Source organism: Haemaphysalis longicornis, unplaced genomic scaffold, assembly GCF_048455015.1.
Source record: "Haemaphysalis longicornis isolate Haplotype H1 unplaced genomic scaffold, Haemaphysalis longicornis Haplotype H1 scaffold_9, whole genome shotgun sequence".
NCBI lineage: Eukaryota > Metazoa > Arthropoda > Arachnida > Ixodida > Ixodidae > Haemaphysalis > Haemaphysalis longicornis.
Window position 1 is genome coordinate 87,418,866 of NW_027526460.1, and position 22,773 is coordinate 87,441,638.

Consider the following 22,773-nt stretch of genomic DNA (forward strand, 5'->3'; position numbering starts at 1 on the left):
CCTTCAGTATTGCAACGGACCAGGGTAACGTGGCGCGTCTACTGCCGAGTCTTTTCGCCGTATTTCACCGCTATAACGCAGGCAGGAACAGATGTAGGCACACCCTAATGCGGACTGCGGCACGCACCGACGATCAAGACGCCGGAGCTGATAGCGCGTCTCAGCATGGCTGCGATCCCGTCTCACGTGCTTCGCTATCGTCCGTTAGTCAGCAGCCATCGTGTCCCTTCCATTCAGACCTCCTCGTCGCCGTGTATATATGTGTGTGTGCGTCCACGCCGTTTCTATGGCCCCTGCGAGCAAGCGTGCGCTTTTCTTGTTTGCCAATGCGTGGTGGCCATTTGGCGTGGTCAGCAGCAGCTCTGGCTAATGGCCCTCCGCCGACCCCGGGCTGGCTGGCGTCGTTTGGCCGTCGATAGGTGGCCGTCGATCGTTGACCTGGCCTCGAATGACGACCGCTCGACCGGAGAGGGCGAGCACGCCGTGTGCCGTATTCGTAACCGGCAGCAGGGAAATGGTAGTGGTGGTCTCCGCTTTCGGACTCGCTCTGCGATTCCCTGCTGCTGCGCTGTGGCTGCGCACCGTGAAGCCGCTGCCAAGGGAACAAAATCAGTACGGAGTGCGTGCACTGGGTACGAAAGAGGCTGAGTGAGTGAGTGAGTGAGTGAGTGAGTGAGTGAGTGAGTGAGTGAGTGAGTGAGTGAGTGAGTGAGTGAGTGAGTGAGTGAGTGAGTGAGTGTTGTAGAGTGAGTGAGTGAGTGGGTGAGTGAGTGAGTGAGTGAGTGAGTGAGTGAGTGAGTGAGTGAGTGAGTGAGTGAGTGAGTGAGTGAGTGTTGTAGAGTGAGTGCTAGCGAGAGACTGAGTGAGTGTGCGTAAGTTTGAGTGATTCAGTGAATAAGTGAGTGAGTGAGTGAGTGTTAGCGAATGAACTCTAATGAATGAGTGTTACTGTTAGTGAGTGAATGAGTTTTAGTGAATGTGTGTTAGTGAATGAGTGTTAGCGAGAGAGTAAGTTTGAGTGAGTTAGCGAATCAGTGAGTGAGTTTAGTGAATGAATGTGTGTGGTGTGTGTAGAGTGAGTAAGTTTCATGGAATGAGTGTTAGCGAAAGAGTGAGCGAGTGTTGGTGAGAGTTAATGAGAGAGTGAGTGAGTGTGTGTGTGGAGGGCCTGAGTTTGAGGGAGTGAGTGAGTGAGTTTTAGTGAATGAGTGTTAGTGAGTGAGTGTTTGTGAAGAGTGGGTGTGCGTTAGTTGAAGGGAGCAAGTGAGTTTTACTGAATGAGTGTTAGTAAGTGGGTGTTAGTGAAAGCGTGGGGTAGTGTGCGTGAGTTTCCGTGAATGAGTGTTAGTAAGTGTTAGTAAGAGAGTGAGTGTGTGCATGTGTGGAGGGCATGAGTTTGAGTGAGCGAGTGAGTGTTCGTGAATGAGTGTTAATAAATGTTAGTGAGAGTTTAGTGAGTGTGTGTGAGTTTGAGTGAGTGAGATCGCCACATGACATGACTCATGGCTGAATATTCCGAGTGAGGGAAAACAACTGCTTATTCGCTTGCGTCAGGCTATATGACACGCCGTGACAATCTTTTTTGTTTCAAACCCCATACCACAAGGCACCATTTTGCCACACGTTTAGTTCGGACCGAGTAGTCGTTTAAATGCCTGAAAACAGTGCCTAAACTGAAGTAGTAAAAAAGCATTCTTTGTTTGTTGGTTGGTTTATTTGTTTCTTGGTTTGTTTGTTTGTTTCTTGGTTTGTTTGTTTGTTTGTTTGTTTGTTTGTTTGTTTGTTTGTTTGTTTGTTTGTTTGTTTGTTTGTTTGTTTGTTTGTTTGTTTGTTTGTTTGTTTGTTTGTTTGTTTGTTTGTTTGTGAACTATCGATTTTACAATGCCGTCTGTTGCCCTCCGTGTTGACGGACATCCCGACGTTCTAGTGAGCTGGCGCGAACGAACCTGTTCCTGAAGACCCCAGACAAACAGCCTGCAACAGCGAGAGATTCTTCAGAAAAGATTCGTGTCAGTTAATTAGAGAGCCGCGGCATCAAGTGCAGCCTGACTATTGTTCTCAAATTACGCGAAAGAGAGCTCTCTCTGAGATCCCGTCACCAAAGAGCCGCGCACTTCGACCCGGACCCGAATTCCCGGCCACTTTCGTGTCCTGATGGCCTCAGCTATCTCGGAAGCAATCTGAACTGCTTTTCGTTCCGCGATAACAAGGTCGCCGAAGCTCCATCTCCTGTGGAACACTGGCAAAGCAATACTTCTCCGCCCTCCTCCCCCAGTCCCGATCGGTAGTCGGCTTGAAGTCAGGGGGAGGGGGCAGCTCTCTGTTCCATTGCGCTCATTAACATGGAAGGCGCGTTCCCAGCTGATACCCGCGTGCGCCGTTTGTGTAACTGGAGTCGGTCAGGAGCTCGCTAGCACCGCCGACCGGTCGGCTTATCGCCGTTTCCCGGTATACGCTCATTTGCGTCCCATCTTGCACTGGGGTTTAGGATTACCGGGGGTTGGCGTCTGCGTGTGGCCTGGGATGCGTCTCTCTGTAGGTATACACCCATTTAAGATGGAGCGGAGCAACAGCGATAGCGAGGAAGTATTGCATTCGTGCGCCGATGTTTCTTCTTCCTGTATGAGGCTGCATGATCTTGTTTACAGGTCGTACAGGTCGTGGCAACGGCTTCGGAGGAAGCGCTTTGTCAAGGGTGGGGTGTGTTTTCGTCAACGAGCAGCAGTACGTGAGAAGCATAGAGAGATGGGCAACACGTGGGACAATGGTTCGTTTATCGTATACACGCGCAGATGGCTCTTTAAAAGAACTTCGGGGGCAAGGATTCAGATGTAATTCCCCTGGCGATAGCGGTGTTTTACGCATACGGAAGGAGTTTGTTTCACGCAAGCGTACAAAAGATGTGCTTAAATACGATTTTCGCCGTTACGAGAAAGCTTGGAAAGTTTGTTTTAGCTTATATGCTGCTAAAGTGGAGTAGCGGTGATTGTAGGCAAACACCTACGCTTACAGCACAATAAGAATGTGAAAAAAAAACAATAAATGCAAAACACAATTAAGAAATTTTCGGTATTAAGTGGCTCGGGTTTTCTTAGCGACGAGCTATGTCTACTGATGCGGGGTGGAATTCCCCCAAGCATTCGTCTGTATGTGTGAAAAAAAAAATGGCTCCAATCCACGTTGTGGGGGTGGTTGGAAAGCAGAGCTTTAAACGACACCCACAACAATTGCCCGTGCGACGCCACTTGCGTTCACACACGTAGCTCTAGAAAGTGAAACCAGAGGGTCTGCCAGCCGTTGCCTGCCATGGAATTCGCGGGGGCGGCGTACCGAACGCAGCAGCAGCGTCGGCCACGGCCGGGCTAGAGCGGCGGACGCCACCGCTGTAGCCCGGCCGTGCGTCGGCGGAAAGAAAACGGTAGGAGCATCTTTCGAAGGCTGAGACAGCGGTACCTACCTATCGTGATGTGCTGGCTCGGGGCTGCACCACCGCGCGACTCGAGCGCAGACACCGAAGCAATTCGGCATGTGAGCTTAGTAAGTCCCATTTACACCGATTTAAACTAGTTAGTTTAGTAAGTTTGACAATTGCGGGAAAGCTGAGAGAACTTTTTTAATCGCTATTTATCAGAACTAGTTGCTCCTTTCGCCTTTTGTAATACCTGGTAAAACACAACCGAATAGGTATCCACCAATGTAGAAAACAGAGTCCCATTCGTGGGAAGCAGTGCGCTAAATGTTCCGTTTCTCTAGCGGCCAGATGTGTATATGCGGTGTCTACATTTTGTTTTCCCGCCCTGCAAACTAATCCTTAACGTATCTTTGCCGTACGACCACTTAATTCCGTCGGGTCCGGGTTACCCAGGAGGTGCTGTCGAAAAAGTTAATCAAGCCGTGTGAAGGAAACGCCTAATTGCGATGCTGCGCCCAAACAGGCCCAAAACAATCGTCGCTAAAGCAGACGACAAAGCCGTCCCGCCGACGCGCCCGCCGGTGTGAGCCATAGAGTTTCATACTAATATATGAAACTCTATGAAGTGAGCTATCACCTGCGCGTGGGGAACCGCTGGGTAACAATTCGCCGCGCCATCTAGTAGACACTGTGCTTCGTGAGTGAAAAGCGCCCTCCCCCTCCTCAGCCGCGTTGGGAGTTTCTGATCGCGCACGCCACGACGAAACCATTGGCTGGTAGAGGTAGAAAGCTTTGCTTTAAAAGGCGACACACTTTCTGAAATACTGCGGAATGTTGTTTTAGTATGCATAAAAATTCCATGCAAATACTGTACCACTCCACTTTCAGAAAGCGCAAAACGGCCGTTATAGCGTGTGGATCTAAAACACAGGCCTATAGCCAGGATATGTCTGTTCTCGTTCATGACTGGGCACACGTGGCCTAGAACATTTAGTTGGAGTAGAGAGCCCTGTGTTGAGTTCTTTTTTTTTCTCTCGGTCTTCGTCCCACGCGTTACCACAGTCGAGAACAAGTAAGCGCGTATGATTGTTTCGATCGACGTAACTACGGCGTACGGAGCAACCTAACGGCACAATGCGAATACCTGCAGTTAACATCCAACTTCAACATCCTTCTGTTTCTTGTTTGCTTGCATGCGGCGAAAAACCGACTGCCAAGCGCCACAAATAAAGCAAGCTTTGAGTCCACTTTTTCTCAGCCCGGCGACGCACCTTTCAGTGGCCTCGGTACCACTTTTCATGACGTCAGACTTGTGGCTTGTCCTCCATCTTGCGACACTTTTTGTTCGAACGAAAGCCAAAGCCAGAGAATAAGATTCAGTCCACCATGAAACGTGCGCTTTTCATGCACCTGTCACGTGATAATCGCTATCACCGTGATAGCGCGGTTGGGCTAACAAGGCGAATTCATACAGTCGGTTGCATTCTGTAGTGCGACTGTCAACGGGTTGAGCGCTCCTATAGCAACGACCGTCTCTGTGGGAGTAGTTAGCCGTCCTTGTTCCGAAAGTTGACTGAATGCTGGAAGTTCACCTTTAACGTTCAAGTGTCCGAAGAAGTGCTGTATAATGGAGCCGATGAGGTGGATGGGTTATGTGTCGTTGTGTCTACCAGAATTCGTTTTGTGTTGGTGCACGACCGGGAAGCGGTTGACTGACTCGAGCTTCCTAAGGTGAACACTTTGGCAGCTCCGAAACGTCGACTTCTTGCTTCGTCCAGCGTCGAGGTGAGTTACTGCCTATATATCCGTAATCCACTTGGGTTGCTTTTATCAGCAAGTTCTGCGGAGTCTTCCAAACCGTACGCGTCTACGCTCGCTGGCTACCTCGCTCGACGTCGATCCGTCGACACTCGTTCGACACTTGTGCCGTCGATCCGTCGACAGCCGGCGATAAAGCAAAGAAAGTGTCGAGTGCGTGGGGTGAGGAAGACATCAAGCTAACTCCCGAGCCGTTATAAAATGGAGTGGGACATGAGTTGCGACATGATAACTTGGCAAAACAGAATGAAATAAGGAATGGCGGCGATTAAATTCCGATTCAGGTCGACAACTAAAGGAGTGAAAGGCAACCAATGCCAGTGCTTTAGTAAAGCGAGCGTGCGCAACCGCTGACACTGTTAGAACACAAAACAGTTGGCAGGTGTGCGAAAAGTGTACGGGAAAGGGCTTGTTGCAGGCTTCCAAAGCCGGATCGAGGCGTGCGCAACAACGTCTCGACGGAAACGAAACCCTTTTTTGCCTTTGCCGCAGATTTCGTTCCTGCCGCGTCCTACTTTTGCCCATCGGCCCACAATCGCGTTCCACAATACGCAACACTCATCTAATACGTATACAAGTAGGCCAACGTATTTTTGCATTTCTGTCGCGCTTTTTTTTCCCCTCTAGCGACGAGAAATTACTGCGATTAGAATTATCCGCACATCAGTGCGCCTGGACGCTCATGCGAATTCGGTCTCGCCCACCAGTAGCGCTGCCCACGCACGTTTCTTTTCCTTCCTCGCGGACACAGTGTCCTCAAGAAAACTAGGAAGGCGCGTAACAAGGCACGACTGCAAAGTCTCCCGCGCGTTTAGCGCACGGACTCGCGAATAATTGGCCCTTTGTTCCGCGTTTTCTGGCTCGACGCGAGGAAGAAAGACGAGGAGGGGGAGAAAGAGGGGGCAAGGAGGAGAGGAGGGGCGATTTTTCTGAGTGCGGCGGCGTCAGCTGGCGCCAACGGCCCGAGGCTCTTCGCTTTGACGCCGCGCGCCACTGTCGGTCGGCGCGCAGCCAAGCCGCGAGCCAGCCAAATAAGCAAAGTGCCGGGCTGGGGCCGCTTAAAAATGCGCGCCTGCTCCGGATTTAAAGGAGGCGTGACAGCTTGACGACGTGGCGCTGGTTCATTTTGTTGCCCCGAGAAAGCGCGCTTTCATAACGCGGTGGACGTAAGCGGAGAGGTGGGGCTCGAGGCGTTTTGATGTCGCGCTGTCCGAAATGCGGCGCCGGGTTGAGGTGTGTGATACGTTGTGAGTGTTATTGCGGAGCGCTTGTGTAACGCGATGCTATCCACTTTACGGCGTGAAAAAAAAAAAAAAATCAGAAGAAAATAACGGCGCGCGCGAGGACGACGCAGCGATGCCGCTGGTCCTTGGGTACACTGCAAGAAAAACCAACACTGAATAACGGGGTGATTACAAAGAGCGTTAATGACGAATAAAATAATTATCTGAATTATTTATCAATTCGATTGATTTATTTGTCAATCGAATGACTGACTGGCTGACTACTGGCTGACTAGGCTGCTGGACTGGATTGATTGATTGATTGATTGATTGATTGATTGATTGATTGATTGATTGATTGATTGATTGATTGATTGATTGATTGATTGATTGATTGATTTTTAAGGAGATGGCAGTTTGATATGGCAAGGGCCGTGAGTTGGTAAAATTGCACTATATGCGAACAAACTCGCACAATAAATAACAAAAATTGTTGCTTTCGTTTATATAATCGAGAAATAGTTATTACAAACATTGCTAACTTGAAGTTCAGACAATTAATTACCGTACACTTGAATACTGTTTTTTTTTTTTTTTGCGTCCCATTATTTCCAGCTCTTCTTACGTGAACCCCATTGGTCGGGAAAGGGAAATAAAAGAAAACATAATTTGCCATCCGGAGAGCTGTTGCAACGGACAAACTATCAATTAGCGTACAGGTAAACTATTTATATTATAATGAACAAAATAGCAAACTATTAAAAAAAACACAACGAAACTACATAAAAAGGGCGACCACCCGGTCGTTCTCTAAAATCTTGTTTCGAAAAATAAAAAAGAGAAAAGACTCTTACGCGGTATATCGAGCTCCCTGCGGCGGCCACGTGTTTAAACGCTTATAATGGCGAAACGCGCGGGCCCTTTTTCGATTCCCCGAGCTGTCATCGCCACTCACCGTGGCCCGTTCATAATTTTCATTGCCCTTTTCCCGGCGCATTGTTGCTCTGGATAAGTGGGCTGTAGCTGCATTTCTGAGCAGAACATTCTTTTCTCACAGCAGTCATTAGCTGACGTTTAACTCGCGGTATTGCTCACACATGAAAATCGGCCTTTTGCGCTCGTCTCTCCTTCACTGCGTACTCATAATTGTGTCTTAGTATGTTGTTTTTGTTTTGTTTTTGTTTTTGTTTTGCCAAGTCGATTTTTTTACACCCCAGAACGACCGTCTCATTTGAAAACGCTAATCTTATGGTCGTTTCGAAAGAGTAAACGAGTTATACGTACGTTGAAATATGTTTGCGCAACACCACGTTGGGAAACACTTCTAAAGCAGAGGTCCAAGTGTTTCTCCTTTAAATTGCTCCATCGCCTGAGGTGTGAGTGCTGCGGTAAAAGCGCTGTTACAGTGCTTCGGGCAACGAACGTGCTCACAATTAGAATGAATTATGTTTAAGGGTGTCGTAATCGACCTCTTCTTACGGTTTTCATTTTATACGGTCCTCGACTGCGCCGGAGGCGCAGAAAAACGTTCCGCTTAATTTTCGACCGCAACCTCAACTTTTATCTTTCTTATCGCGGGGTGTTTCTTAATTCCGCGTTTTCTGGAAATGCCAAAACGCGTGCATCATTCGCGAGGAACTTGGGCGTGACGGGCTGATAGTGTTTGTCAGGGAATATGTTCAGGGAATATGTTCAGGCCTTTGCCCTGCAGTGGGCGTAGACAGGCTGGTGATGATGATGATGATGATGATGTTCAGAACACTTTAAAAAAAAAACACTGTCGACAATGCCGCAGGAGTAAGGAAAGTTAGATAAAGAAGCAACGGATTAGGGAAACAACCGGTTGCGTGCGTCCCAAGAGTGCGATTACTTTTACGCGAACGGCCCTTTCCCGGATTGTGGAATTAACCTTTTTTCCCACTTTTCGAGCCCGTTTACTTGCTTATACGGACAACAGCCTCACTAGTTGTGCGTGTAAGTGTGTTACCGGGATTCCAAAACTGTGAAAAAAGGCAAATTTCCCACTCTATGAAAGGGCAGTGCACGTAAAAGTAACCGCACTCGCGGGACGCACCCAACCGTTTATATGCACACCTGCTTCGCTAGTTGTGCCTGTAAGCAACGGTGAACAAAGTACGGGCGCCGTGCAGATTAACCGTGCTGTCCATTCGCACTGCGCACACTCTTGGGAATCTCGGTTATCACTGGCGTTGGAGGCGTTATCGAAATAATTACTACAGTGGGAATCATACGCATCGCCAAAAAAGAAAAGAAACAGAAGCCGGCAGTTTTAATCGCGTAAAAAGGTCTTGCAATGCTATTTAGGGATAGTCTGGGATTTGAAAAGCCCGCGCGTGGATTACAATGCAGAAAGCGGGCAGCGCAAAGCGTTCCCGCTATTACTCTCTAGGGGATGCTCGAAGAGCAAAAGACTGAAGGGGGAAAAAATGATGGAGATAGAGCGAAGTTAACAAAAATGGAGGCTCGGTCCTGTTCGTTAACGCTTTCCGTACCATTTGCGCGCGCAGAGTGCGGCGCGAAGTGCGCACGACGAAGATCAACGGACGTAAAGTTTAACTGAGCGCAACGGCGAACTAAAGGGGAAATAAGATTTTTAAAAAGTGCGCTCCCTAGGGAAGAAAAAAATTGAGAACGAGGCATTAAAAAGGAAAACATTGCTGCACAGCCTGAAAATGAACGCTCATTCTGCAACGGTCGCCTCTGCAAAGGAACAAGACCAATCCTTCCTTATCGCTTTCTGCACACTCTTTTTCGCAACGACGAGACAAAAATAAAATAAATTAAGCAGTAATTTTTGTTTCTCCTTGAGCGGATTGATTTATCTTTCTTTGTTCGCACGCGGCCAATAAACCCGTTTTCTTTCGTTTTGAGTCCGTCATTTACAGGTTCAAACTCTGACGTACGCCCTTCTAGCTATTAGCGCGTTGTAGAGTACGTAGCTGTTGCTGCTGTGAAGAGATGTTTTTACGGATGAACACTTGCGTCATTTTGCCTCTCATTTGAAAGACGCTAAATTTGTGCTTGATTCGCTCACGTCTCTGTCCCGCGAACCTGCTGTTTCGCTAAAGAGAAAATTGCAGAATTACGGCAGCCTGTAGCGAGAACTCAACACTCCGCCCAGCACTGAAAAACCCGTAGTATGCTATGTTGGCCGCCTTTAAACGACTTGCTCGTGCCTTTCCGGGTTCCCACTCAGTGGTGGATCAGCGGCTGACGCGTTATTTTGTTCACCCTGAGGATGCGGGTTCAATATTGGCCTCGGTGACCCCGCTTTTCTTGTGCAGGCAGAAAACGAAAACACCGTGTACCGATGTTTTTTTTTTTTTTTTTGAGCACGTTAAATAACACCAGGTGGTCTAGATTAATTTGCAACCATTCCCCACGGTGCGCCTCATACCCCAGGTGTATCTACAACGCGCGAAACCACCTTTTCTTTTTTATATACCGGCTTATTTTAGAACACTCCCTTCCAAATATGCTGCATATTTCTCGGTAACTCGCACCGCGTGTCACATGCATGTCGAATTGTCTACGTAGAGTACGTCTCAAGCACGCTTAAGTGGCGCTACACTTGTACATAGGCCTCGTCGGAAGCTACCACAGTGAAGAGGGGTGTAAGGAATTGAGAGTTCAGGGTTCGAAATGTTACATGTCTCCCGTCGCCGCACAAGTTGGGATATCCTCTGCGTAGGATGGAGGTATAAAAGAAGGGAAGAAAATTAAGATGAATCATACTATAAATCATCTTTACGACGAAATCGCTTTATTCAAATTCTCTCTTTACTCGAGTTTTTCACAGCGCCACCGCATTTCGTGAAAACAAAATCGTCACCGCTTTAACCGAAGTACCGCTCATAAGAAAGTCAGCTTGCTGTCCGGGGGACATCATTATAACGAGAGTTCACTGTATATGGGATGCGGAAAACATAGCTTGAAACTATATCCATCCTAATCCTCCTTTCCTAGTTGTTCCATTTTTTTTTTCAACCTTAAAACCACGCCTCGCTGCCGGAGCACCCTCGGGAACGTTTCCCAACAGACCCAAGTCGCTCATCTTCTGATCTGACACAACAGGTACCCAGAAGTGCCGCGGAGTTCCGGCGAAAAATAAACCTGGCCGAGAGAGAGCTCGGCACCATCCGGGGCGTTATCAACTCCGTCGCTTTCCGCACGAAGGTAAATGAGCTGTGGCTCAGGGGCGAGGGTGCACGGCTAGCTTTTACTCGGCCGGCTGGCGCCTCGCGCGAGCGCGCGCGCGCAACTTTGACGGACCGCGCCTTCCGCCGACGCAGCGGCAGCGACACAGGAAATCAACGACGCCGCTTTCACAGAGCGCGAGCTCCGGTCGCGCCCGCGTGATTCTTGGCGGCCGGCTGCTGCTTTGCGCGCCGCTGCACTGCGTCGGTGCTACTTCCAGCCAACACCACCGAGATCACAAAGCCTGCTCGCTACGTGAGCAGGCTTTACGGCAGGCTTCTTCGCCTCCTTACAACTTGGCTCAAAAGTTACGACAGACTTAGATCCCAACTTTTGATCAACAGGAGACAAAATCAGGACAGAGGAGTGAATGTGCAGGCCTTGTACGGACTGAGGGGTGTTTTGTAGCGGATTCTAAAAAGAGGAACTGCGCACCCGACTCCGGATGAGGCGACCAGACGGTGAGTTACCAAATAGCCGTAGTAACGTAGTCCACGTTGCTTTTCTCGAGTGGCCGGCGCGTCGCAGTTCGCCGACGACAGCAAACAGCCGTGTGAGAGGAGAGCGGCCCGAGCACGGACTGCGAACTTTCTTCCGGCCCCATGCTGGGAAATGCGGCGTCCCGGAAGTATGGGTCTAAGACCGCGAACAGAGGACAACAGCCAGAACCGAGGTTTTCTTTTCTTTTCTTTTTTTTTTACAGTCCGGGTGAAGAAAAAAAACAGAAAAAAGTTGCTTATCGTACTTTTCAGTTTCTGTTTGAACATTGCGTTTTTTGTTCCTATCTTAATATACCCTTGTCCGCCTTTCTTAACTGACGGATAGCTTAGTTGAAGGGAAGCGCATCAGAGCGGGTAAACAATGCTGAATAATTTCTTCCGGCGCTGTAAATTCCCATTAACATTTAAATCGATCTAAAATCTGGCTTACTAGCCTTGGAGGACGCACATTTTAGAGATGGTGTTTCTTTCTAGGGCGTTTTCCAGCAACACGCCAAACGCGACCCTTCGCCTCCATCTTTACTCCTTCCACGTCTGAAAAAAAGGGGGGGGGGTGAGGGGGCGGAAGAGAACTTGATAATTGCTGCTCCGAAACCATGCACTTATCCTGGCCTCACTGCCATCCGCAAAACCTGTTATTGCGAGCTTCTGTACAGCGTAAACGTTTACTATTAATGGCACTTGGTTTATTTACCGCGCACCCCCCGAACTTTCCTCCCGCGAAAGTAATGACAGTACCCGCGAAACAGGGGACGGCATACCTCAACAAGGCCGTCCCAACTAGTGCCATGGTCGCTCGCTTGCACATGCTTTGGCAAGAATATAAATGGCAAATATAAGGTAACACAAGATACCAGGTAAATTCCCTCCTTGTGAGAACGCTCTCATTATTAAGGAAATACTTATTGCATTCATTATCGCCTCCATATAAGCGCCGTTTCCCATTCTGATGCTCAACTCATAGAGACGAGCCAGCTCTCTTTCATCCCACGAAATCACAATAACATGTGTAAGGCACAGACCAGTCTGGGCCACCACCACGCGTTCTTCCAGAAAGTGGCAAAAGCTCATAATCCCTTTTCTGCAAATATCGTGTACGCAGTGCTTCCGCTGGATGACGCCACCGAGCTGCTCCAGTGCGATCGTGTTACGCGAGCAGGCGAGCGGAAGCCGCTCCCGCGCACCGCCGCGTCAGACAGCAAGAAGAGCGCTCCCGATAAGCCACGCGAGCCACTGTTGTAAAGAAATGAGAATAATTAAAACAAATTGTTTCAGTTCAGCAAACGGCTCTCAATATAGATAACGATCGCGTTCTGGGTAAGCGTCCCTGACATTGAGCGAAAAAAATGCATGGCAAACAGTATGAAGTTTCCAACGTGAAACATCCCGGCTTGTGGAAAAAAGAGCGCGAGAAAGCCAACCAACAACGGGCTTCAATTTGTATATGGCGCTAGGGTACGACATACAGTTAACACTCGTTATTTAAGAAGTCCTCTGTACTGAAAATCGGCTTCGTTATATGCGATAGTTTGTTATAAGCGTAGATAATTCATCCTCAATGCACTGCAGCGGAAACCATGAAACATTGCGAATAAGGCGGGTTCGATTACAACGAGGATTTACTGTATGGGGTTAGTCTGGCCAAAACCGTAACGGATTGTAGACATGACGTCACTTGCGATATACCATCAATTCTTCATTCCTTCTCTTCCAGTTAAGGCGCGCATTGTAAGGCTGCGTGCTGCCTGGGTGGCCTGATTGATAATTAACGGCGCAGGCGAACCGCCTTCACCTCCGCCACGAATTGTTGAACGACTACCCCAAGAACATTCCAGGTTAATAAACTAGTCATTGCTTATTCAGTTTAGATTTCACATTGGCGCGACGTCGCCTAAGTAAGATCAGATAAAGCAGGTTCGAGGAGGAGAACTGAGAGAGAGAGAGAGAGAGAGAGAGAGAGAGAGAGAGAGAGAGAGAGAGAGAGAGAGAGAGAGAGAGAGAGAGAGAGAGAGAGAGAGAGAGAGAGAGAGAGGGGGGGGGGGGCAGGAAACGATCTTTAATGAAGTCTAGCGATGTTAACAGGGCTAAAATGCCTAGCTTGCTACCCCAGATGGACGGGGTGCAGTGATAGAGATGATCGGGGAGGTGCTGAAGAAGTTGGTCGCACGAATGCGTTCAGTTATTTAGAGGCTGGTCTAGCCAGGCCTGTGTTTCAGGTACGCCAACAAGGTGCTTGTGGCCCGTGAAGCACGTTTCGTGGACCATGGCTGCCCTGAGACGGGCCGGGCCAATGGTGGGGGAAGGCTACTAACACGATGTGGGGGTGAAATCGGAGAATTATAGGCAAACACTGGACTATGGCAAGACTGGAACCATTAGAGGAACATGAGAGGGGTGTCTTTTACAGTGGACACCAACGGGTCGACGACGACTACGACGACGACAATGCTGATGATGATGATAAAAATAGAAATATGCGTACACGTATACGCTCTTTCGATTGAAACGGTGTACATTTTTCGTCCGGGAGGGAAATGGAGGACTAATAACAAGCTGGAGCACTAGCACATATAACGAAGAGTCGTCTGTATTTTGGTGTTTTTCTCCTGTGTTTCTTTTTCAATTGTAGGTATTGCAGGGACCCGCGCACGGCTTCATAAATGTACATATGTCGGCTCAATGCAAACGAAGCACGAAACTCAATTTCCGCCCTGAGATCTAGGAAAGGTAATCCGTATTTCAGCGCTAGGCAATATTTTCCCGAGGCATACAAGGGGCTTCTTACCTTCCGGACCAGTAGTCGACCTCTGCCAGTTCGATCATCTTGTTCGGGCGCAACATTTCGCAATTACATTTTTCTTAAAGTAGAATGAACGTTTAAATCGTTCGATGTCACCTGCGGAAAACTGAAAAGGAACAGTCAGCGTGGCCTGCAGGTGCAACGTATATTCCACGTCAACGGGCAACGATCGCACGACTTCTGTTCTCTTCTTTTGCCAAATGTGGGAACAAGGTATCGGCGCACAAAAGGAACCCCCCTGCTGCGACCGTTGATTGCCAGACGAGCCCGCGTTAGATCGTTTCCGGCGTGTCGCCCTACCAGGGTTTATGGTCGTCATTTTGGAGGATCGGGAAGACCGTAGAGAAGACGTGATGGATTGTGGACGGGGCGAATTACATCGGTTTTCACTGTCCCGTGCACGGCTTCATTGTAGGAATGCTAAGACCTCACTGTAAGACCTCTCTCTCTCTTTCCCTCTGTAATAAAAAAATGTGAAGAGGAAGTACAACAAGGAGAGGATGGGATGGGGATGGGAGGAGGGGGAGAGGAAGAGTTCAGTGGAAAAAGAACTGCGATTTGGGCGTGTTCAAATAGATTCATGGTGACTACTGCGCTACAGAAAAAAAAAAACATATATTCCGGAAAAAACACATAAATATACATCATAAATTAAGTGTCGACCGTTATCACACAGCCGATAGTTACAATCTAACACAATACAAGATTGCGGCGCACCAGCACCCAAAATATACTGTACAGTTGCACCGCACGTTTACACCGCACGTTACACCACACGTTTAATAGCCAAGGAAAAGATGCAACACACTTAATCAACCTCGATCTAAGCAAGCAAACTCCGCATCTTACAGCAGGACAGACGGCCGGCTAACACAACTATACGCGTGTCGGACAGATCTGGACGGAAAGGGCAATCCTTGGAGAGCAAGTCTATAGATGGTAATGTGTTGTCCCTTTCAACGAGCGTTGATATTTGCGAAGGTGAACATGCAGGCAACGGTCAGTGTGGCCAAGGTGTTTGTACTGCACTGTTTATATTGTACTGGAAAAGCTTGCTGCACTATTTTTGGAATGCTTAAGAACTCAAAAAGTGTCCATGGCCTGGAAAAATGGTACACTATTCTGATTCATAAGGAAGATCCCAAGGGCCTCAATAATTACAGACCCATCAGTTGTTTCCAAGCTGTTTACCAAATTTATAGTTAGCCGCATATATGTGACAACCTGGATTTCCAACAACCCTGAGAGCAGGCTAGGTTTAGGAAAGGGTACTCTACCATGGATCACATCCATATCGTCAGTCAAGTGATATAGAAAAATCCGCAGAGTACACTAAACGCCTTTACGTGACATTTATAGATTACGAGAAAGCTTTTGATTCCGTTCTCGCCGCAGCCGGGCTAGAAGAGCTAAAAGACCAGGGAATCGGTAAACCCATGTAAGACTTCTAGAAGACGCAGATAGGGAATACAAGAGCCGGATAGGCCTCCATTAGCAAAGCGATAAATTCCCGATCCGAAAGGAAGTATGGCAGGGAGATCCCATATCGCCAAAACTGTTCACAGCATGTCTTGAGGGGGTATTTTGAAAGCGTTACGGGGAAAACACAGCATTAACGATAAACGGTGAATACTTGAGCCATTTGACGTTTGCGGACGACATAGTCTTGCTGAGTGAAGCTTCAGAACACCTGCAAACAATGCTGGAGGAACTGCAATCAGAAAGCACGGCCGTGAGGCTAAAATTAAATATGAATGAATCTAAAGGAAAACACGTCTCCTTGCTGAAACTACGGCATCGCATCCACCCTCTCGCGACGCTAAGTGCACCCGAAAAAAAAGAAACGCGTCAACCTCGCACAACGAAACAACCCGGCAAAATTGACGTCTATGTACACATATGCTAGTTTCACGCCTACTCAGGTTGGCAGTGCGTGGGTTTATCCGGCGGACTTTTTCTATATTTGCCGCCCGACATTTACCCCACTGTATGCCTTCTGTCCATCATTCCTGCACTCGACTTTATTATGTATGACCTCTCATCTCGAATCCCAGCAAGATACGTGTTTTGACACTCTTAAGAAGCGATCCAAGAACTGCAACGACCTCACTCAACCAATTCATACATTAATCACATCATTAGCTCTACTAACTATATGGAACACAATCCGTGCGGTCTGGGCTCCGGGGCATGAGTAGTCATCCCACGGAATCAGGCAGCCCATACGCATGCGCAAGAGGCTCACAACTTGCCAACCCCCGCTGCTTTCCGTCCAATACATCAATCAAACTTGTACCCCTCCACTGTGCTTTCCGAGACCTCACCTCACCCAGACACCCGCATTCAAAGATATAAATATGCCAGGAAGCTTCTACTTCAACAAGTAAGACCCACCGGTCATATAGTCCCCTTGCAACGCTCAAACCATCAGCTGAAATTTTCATGGAAAAATTATTCGCGAATGACTCATAAGCACAAAAACTATCCGCAAGGGGTACAACCTCACAAAAACACCTAAATGTCCCTGCTGCCAGCTATTAAACTTGCATATCTCCAACGCCTCGCCGCGTACTGCCCTAAAGTCACGCGATATTGAAACCTCCTTCCCCCCACCTCCGATCCAAGCACCCCTGACGACCTATTCTCTCTCGACAACCACACGTACCTTATTCACTATAGCTGATTTCGCATTAAGAGGTGGTCGCGAATGGGCACGCCGAGTTTTGACTTGGCAACAAATGCCAACATCTGTTTTTTTTTTTTTTTTTTTCATTGTTGTCATAATAACATTAGAGGCTGCAAGGTGTCGTCAGTCACCAGCACAGATAAATAAACCCGCTGCTCGGAATATAAAACATGAGATCAGGCTAATTGGCTATGCACTGACATGCCGGTTAACTGCGTTAGGAGTGGATGGAAGAGAAGTGCTCAGATGTTCTCTCTTATCCACGCCAACACACTTTTCCCGGACATGACTTTTGGCAGGTTTGATATCATCATGTTCGAGGCTGTGGAGGGAGGGAAGGGACTTTCAGCCTACCCCACCCCTGACCCCATCCTGGACAAACAATAACTCTCTCTCTCTCTCTCTCTCTCTCTCTCTCTCTCTCTCTCTCTCTCTCTCTCTCTCTCTCTCTCTCTCTCTCTCTCTCTCTCTCTCTCTCTCTCTCTCTCTCTCTCTCTCTCTCTCTCTCTCTCTCTCTCTCTCCCTCTCTCCCTCCCTCTCTCTCTCTCTCTCTCTCTCTCTCTCTCTCTCTCTCTCTCTCTCTCTCTCTCTCTCTCTCTCTCTCTCTCTCTCTCTCTCGTAACAGGCATTGCAAACCAACCCCCTAACAAACGCATGGACATAGCGAAAGAGCAGTGTGTCGAACTAGCCCGAGCACAATATTTGCGCATCCTTAGATCTTGGGCTTCTTTCTTTTGATTTTTTTCTCGTTCCCTTCCGGCGCTGGGTAAACGCAGTGGCCGCATCCGAAAGCGACTCATTGGAGCGTCACGCGCGTGATCGGCTGCAACAGGCGGGATCGCAGCAGCTGCTCATCCTCATCCCTCGGTTCCGTGCAGCGCCACTGGAAAGGATACGGGGACGGCACTGCACAGCGCCTATCCGGAGCCCAAACAAAACGAGAGTTGTGGCACCGACCAAAACGTTAAGTGACACTAGAACAAAATGAAAACGTTAAGTGACACTAGAACAAAATGAAAAAAAAAAAAAAAACGCGTGGTCAAAATACTGCAAATATATTCAGATAAACTACCAACGGAGTTTCTTTGCGCGATTTGAAGAGCTTCGTTTGTATCTCACTAAGGAACTGCACCGCGACGTGCATTCGCATTGCCAGGGGATCTGATACGCACGCTAAAATCCCCCGGACATCTTCGAGCATCCATTGAAAGTGACCCAAGAAAAGTCCCGTTGTTTCTAGTTCCCAAACAACTCAGGCGGAATCAGTTTTTTTTTTTTTTTCCTAGCGGGATGCGCCGAGATTAAAACGACAAAACCCGGGACATTCTGAAACAGCGTTCAGGAATGCCTCCAACTATTTATGTTTTTACAAGTAAATCCCAGCCTACCTGTAGGCAAACTCTGTGCAGGCTGTTTAATTACATCTTTTTGCATTTCAGTCGTCTGACCTAATCAGTGCTTACAACTTTGTTGCCCTTATTTTTCTTCAAAAAGTTGAAATCCATCAATTCCAATACATTTTCTGTCATGTAGAAGTTGTGTAGAGAAGTTTTCAAGTCAATTGCTGTACCAGCATCCACTGGCGATAGCGGCACAATGAAAGCGACCATATTGATATGTGCCGGAGGGGTGCACACCGTTCCTCGTGTATCCGGAAGGATAGCGGACAACGGCTAGCCTATATAGGCAACGGGGGCTCCGGCTCGATCCCTCCCAGTATGCTCTACTAAATTCTCTAAAGGGTATTCTCCCTCCCGCCTTTCCCCCCTTCCCCCAGCTATCCGCGGGCTATTAGGCCGCGATCTTGGCCTCCACGCCAACAGCGCATCCGCCTGATCCACCGAACGGTGCACGTAACTATCAAAACGCCGCCTACCGCGTTTTCCAAGTCGGGGGATCCGGGACGTCTGGCTGCGCGCATCAATGGAGACGTTCTCCTTCCTCTCCATCCTCCTCTCCCTTCCATTCTTCCCGGGCGAAACGCGAGTATCAAGCGAGTCGCGCCGATGAAAAAAAATACCCAAAAAATGAGAGAGCAGGAGACGAGAAGAAGCCCGAATGAACGGGCTACATCCATAGACGAAGTCGGGCAAAAACGAAGAGACGAAGGACGGAAAAGAAGGAGCTCGAATGAACGGGCGTTGGCGGCAGCTTCGAGCGATTTAATTGACTCGCGCGGGTGGCGCAGAAGTGGCGTCGTCGAGTGAAGGAGGCCTGTCACGGTGGCTGTCAGCCCAAGGGGGACGCCTCGCCGACCCGGGATAGCGGACCTCGTCTCCTCCTCCTTCTCTGGTCGAACGAAGTCTTGAGCAGCCACGTAACGAGGCGCGCTTCTTCGCTTCCGATCGCGAGACAAAGGGGGAAATGGGGAGGGCAGCAAACCGAGGGCGAACTCGTCTCCCGTCGCTGCTGTAACGGGCGACATATCACGGCTGTCTTGCGCTGCGCTTTTTTGGGAGGAAATCGCCCGGACGTACGTTGAGACTCAGTGAGCGCTGATAGTAGTGCAGGGTATAGTCTGTGTTCTCCGGCTCGGCATCGCGGGGTCAGAAAAAAGGTTGTTTTCAGCGGCGAACATTCTGGAGGTGATGATATGAAGAGGAGAACCTGCCTTGCTAATATTATTCTTTTTTCTTGTTACGCATTGCGAAATAGTCCAACCACAGGCTTTCCGAAAGGTTGCGTATGAGCTTACCATGCGGCCAAAGGTCTACTGAATTTTCTGAGGAGTACAGGACTGGATCAGCGTTAACCATTAGTTTTTAGTAAAAAAACCATTAGTAAAAAACCGTTAGTTTTTTAAGCATCTCGTTTAGCAAGTCAGACGTTTTTGCCAGGCTAACACCGCCAGTTTCATTAAAGACTGTTCTCTCTCCCTCTCCTTCATAGAAGGCGGTGATATTGGGTTCTACCGTAGTGGACCAGTTGGCCTCAGCTGTAGTTCCACCGCTTCCATCAAAAGGAAATACAGGACTGCTACACCTTACACTGCCAAAATACACCTGAGATGGGACAAACTCTTACGCGTACTCTTTGACCCTGAGTACCTCAAACGTTGGACAGCTTGAATGTACTGACAAACAGCGGATGGCTAGCTCCAGCTTTTCACATACGGACGGCTCTAAATAGGGCTCTAAATGTTTGGTTAAAAGAACAAATTATAGATAAAATCGGGTGTACGCTTCAGACTTACGAACTCTTGGTTCTCGACATTAAAATGGCGTGCGTACAACGAGTGACCCGCAATGAAACCAGCTGCTCACGTTGACCATTCATTTTCTCGCACTTCGCTGCTTTTCGTGGGATTTTTTCATGCGCAAATTTACGTCAAATCAATAATCACGAGTTAACAAAAAGTAGTCCCCAGAAGGTTAGGAGCGAAAGCGCACGTGATAGACGCACGTTGACAGTCTCTGATTACATATTGCGATTTGCAATGCGCGACAGTGTTAGTTATTTTAGTTTATCCGCGCTGTATACACTGGCTCAACGATGGCAGGTTGCGTCCTGAACTTGCGTGGGTTGCGCACCTGCTGTGTGTAGCTCACGCTTCACCGCATAGCAGAGCTGCATATCACCTTCCGCCAATGTGCGCAGTAATATTGCTCAACCCACTCACGGCTGGCTTCAAGCCTGCTGTATCGAAGACGTTCCTCAACCACTAAGACAAACCCCCGCATCAAAGTTTTTGCTCCGCTGCTTCTTGTCGTTAAGACAACACCGATTTTCCCGTCACGCGCGTTCGGCCTCCAACTTGTAAGCCTCCGCGCCTGAAAATGTAATCAGTGATTCATCGATGTAAATGAGAAAACGTAGTTTGGGGACACCTGCCACTCTGCTCGTAGCAATTACCCCGTTCAGGACGAACTACCTAAGAAACAGGCAACAACAAGGGTTAGTAGGGACTGATAGCAAACGACACCACGTGTATTCGCTAAAGTAAGAGCCAATGAACAGACTCGCTAGGCCGTTATTTCCGGGAAATCAGGTTTTGTTAAGGCATTAACTCAAGGGCGCATTAATATTGCGAAAGTCCATTAAGCCCTCTTAAACCACTGCACTGTGCTTATAGCGTGCTGCTTTTCCCTAACGGTGACCTGCTTTCGCATAGCTGTCAAACAAAAATTATCAAGTTTTTGCAATCACCGGGAAAAAAAGGAACAAATTTCGCAACGTCCTGCTATTTTTTCCGTAGGGCAAAAAAAAAAAAAAATAACGCGTACGCAAATCGCATGCGGCTCCGGAAAGCGCTCAGCCGGCGTATGCGCATAAATTCAAATAAAAGCGCGTCGGGGAGCTGTATAGCTTCGCGCATGGTCGCGCGGATGCAACTTTTATCCCCTTGAACGCCTGCTTAATCAGAGTCGCCCACGGAAGGCCGCATTAAAAGCGCCAATCAAACATTTACGTGGAGCGGCGGCCCGCATTAAGAATTTACAGCGCGCCGCCTATGAGCGATCGGCCACAAAAAAAAAGGAATTACAATTCATGAAAGGAAGACGAAATAAAAAAAATGCGAAGTTACCAGCAGCAGCGCCTTCACGCACTCATCTGCACCGTTAATATTCAGGCGTGCGTGTCCAGTCATTTTTGGATGACCGTGCCTGCCGACACTCCACGCAACACCTACCAGATACGAAGAAGGCTCTTTGGACATTTGCTGTCATTTTGCACTGACCGATTTCTGTAAAATGACGTCACTGCGAGTCGGAAGGAGCGTATGCTGCGAGACTCGCCACTTAGTGGAAATTTAAGGCTCCGAGCGCTGGTTACGTCTGCTGTTCGCCAGGCCTTCTTATTTAGTAGGTGTTGCTGCACTCCATGCGGCTCTGGCCATTTTCATGCGACGTTGGCCCCCTGCGCTTAAAACGCCAATTGACCGTGGTCGATGAATGGAGGCGGGCGGCCGGTGGATATAACGTCACGTGGTCTGCATTGTTTCGTCTGGATGCTTTTTATATTTTGATTTTTTGTTGCTGTGTTCGTCTTTGAGTGGAGTTCACTAAAACACGCAGCTGTGTACTGTACAAAGGTAATTGCAGCACGAACTCCTCTAGTTTACCCTTGGCGAAGATCATTCCTGCACTGTAAAATAATTGATGCACTTGAGAGTAACTTTCACTCTATAACTAACCATTACACCCAAGCAAAAACGCAAGAGACCATGCATTAAACGGAGTTATAAATGGCAAAAACACCCTTTAAAAGGGTGTAACGGCCTAGGGTGTATAATAACACCATCTAAACGGGTGTCTTTTTGTGTTTTTGCTAAAGTGTTAGCTATAGGTCACCACTCTTGTGTAGATCGTTGCAGTCTAAGCATAACCCAGCAGCTGCGTGGTACGTGCCCGTCCACTTTCGGTTATGGCCTTTCTGGGTAGGTCTCGACTTTTTTGTGGCAAACGCAGTAAATACTAAAGTAGTTGTTTACGAGTCAGACCACAAACAAGTACCTACTTCACAGCGTGCCCGGCAAACGCCGTGGCAGCCAACGTTACTAGAATAAACTCAGTTTCGGAGCTCCGCATCTCCGCCAGCGGAGGAGGGTGGGCCAAACGGCGGTCGCGAGAACTAGCGGCGCTGCAGTCATGTCTGGCGCTACTCTCGGGGCGTCGTCTGCTACTGCGGCGGCGGCGGCATGCGGCGGGGAGCCGCCGCGGAGTTGCTCGCGGCGGCTTTCTAGTAGTGCTATGGCCAAACTTAAACATTTATCATCCTTGCAGTCGACAAACTTCAAAATTAGTCATCCTTCCAGTTGACACCCCGCATCACATTTGCGCACTGTTTACGCAGATACGCATACGGTCGTCTGTATGCATTGACTTGCGTGCGTTGCTCATTGGTTGGCTGATTCGACGGTGGGCCTATATTTGAGCTGTGTAGATTGCGTGTAACTTCCATATACGGGAGTTTCTTAGCGAGTGAGCATTTTCAGCGTAGTTCCGATAACTACTTAGCTGTCTTATCTCGACCAAAAACGATTCAACACGTTTGTAAGATAGTGACTTTATATTTATTTTACTTTATATTATATTTTATATTTTATTTTATTCACGAGCCGGCGAGTGTAAAATATTCCACACCTTTTGTTCGTTGCCTCGTCGTAAAAACTCTCC

At 48.4% G+C, this 22,773-nt stretch overlaps 1 protein-coding gene across 2 annotated transcripts in view; it reads left to right on the forward strand.

The window, feature by feature from the left end:
• The first annotated feature begins 4,859 nt into the window (after positions 1–4,859).
• Positions 4,860–22,773, forward strand: part of LOC144153878 (uncharacterized) — a 785,919-nt gene continuing 768,005 nt past the window's right edge. For both annotated transcript variants that reach the window (XR_013319404.1, XM_077685628.1), the window contains exon 1: positions 4,860–5,197. The gene's annotated coding sequence lies outside the window, so the exon portion shown is untranslated. The remainder of the gene's footprint in view (positions 5,198–22,773) is intronic.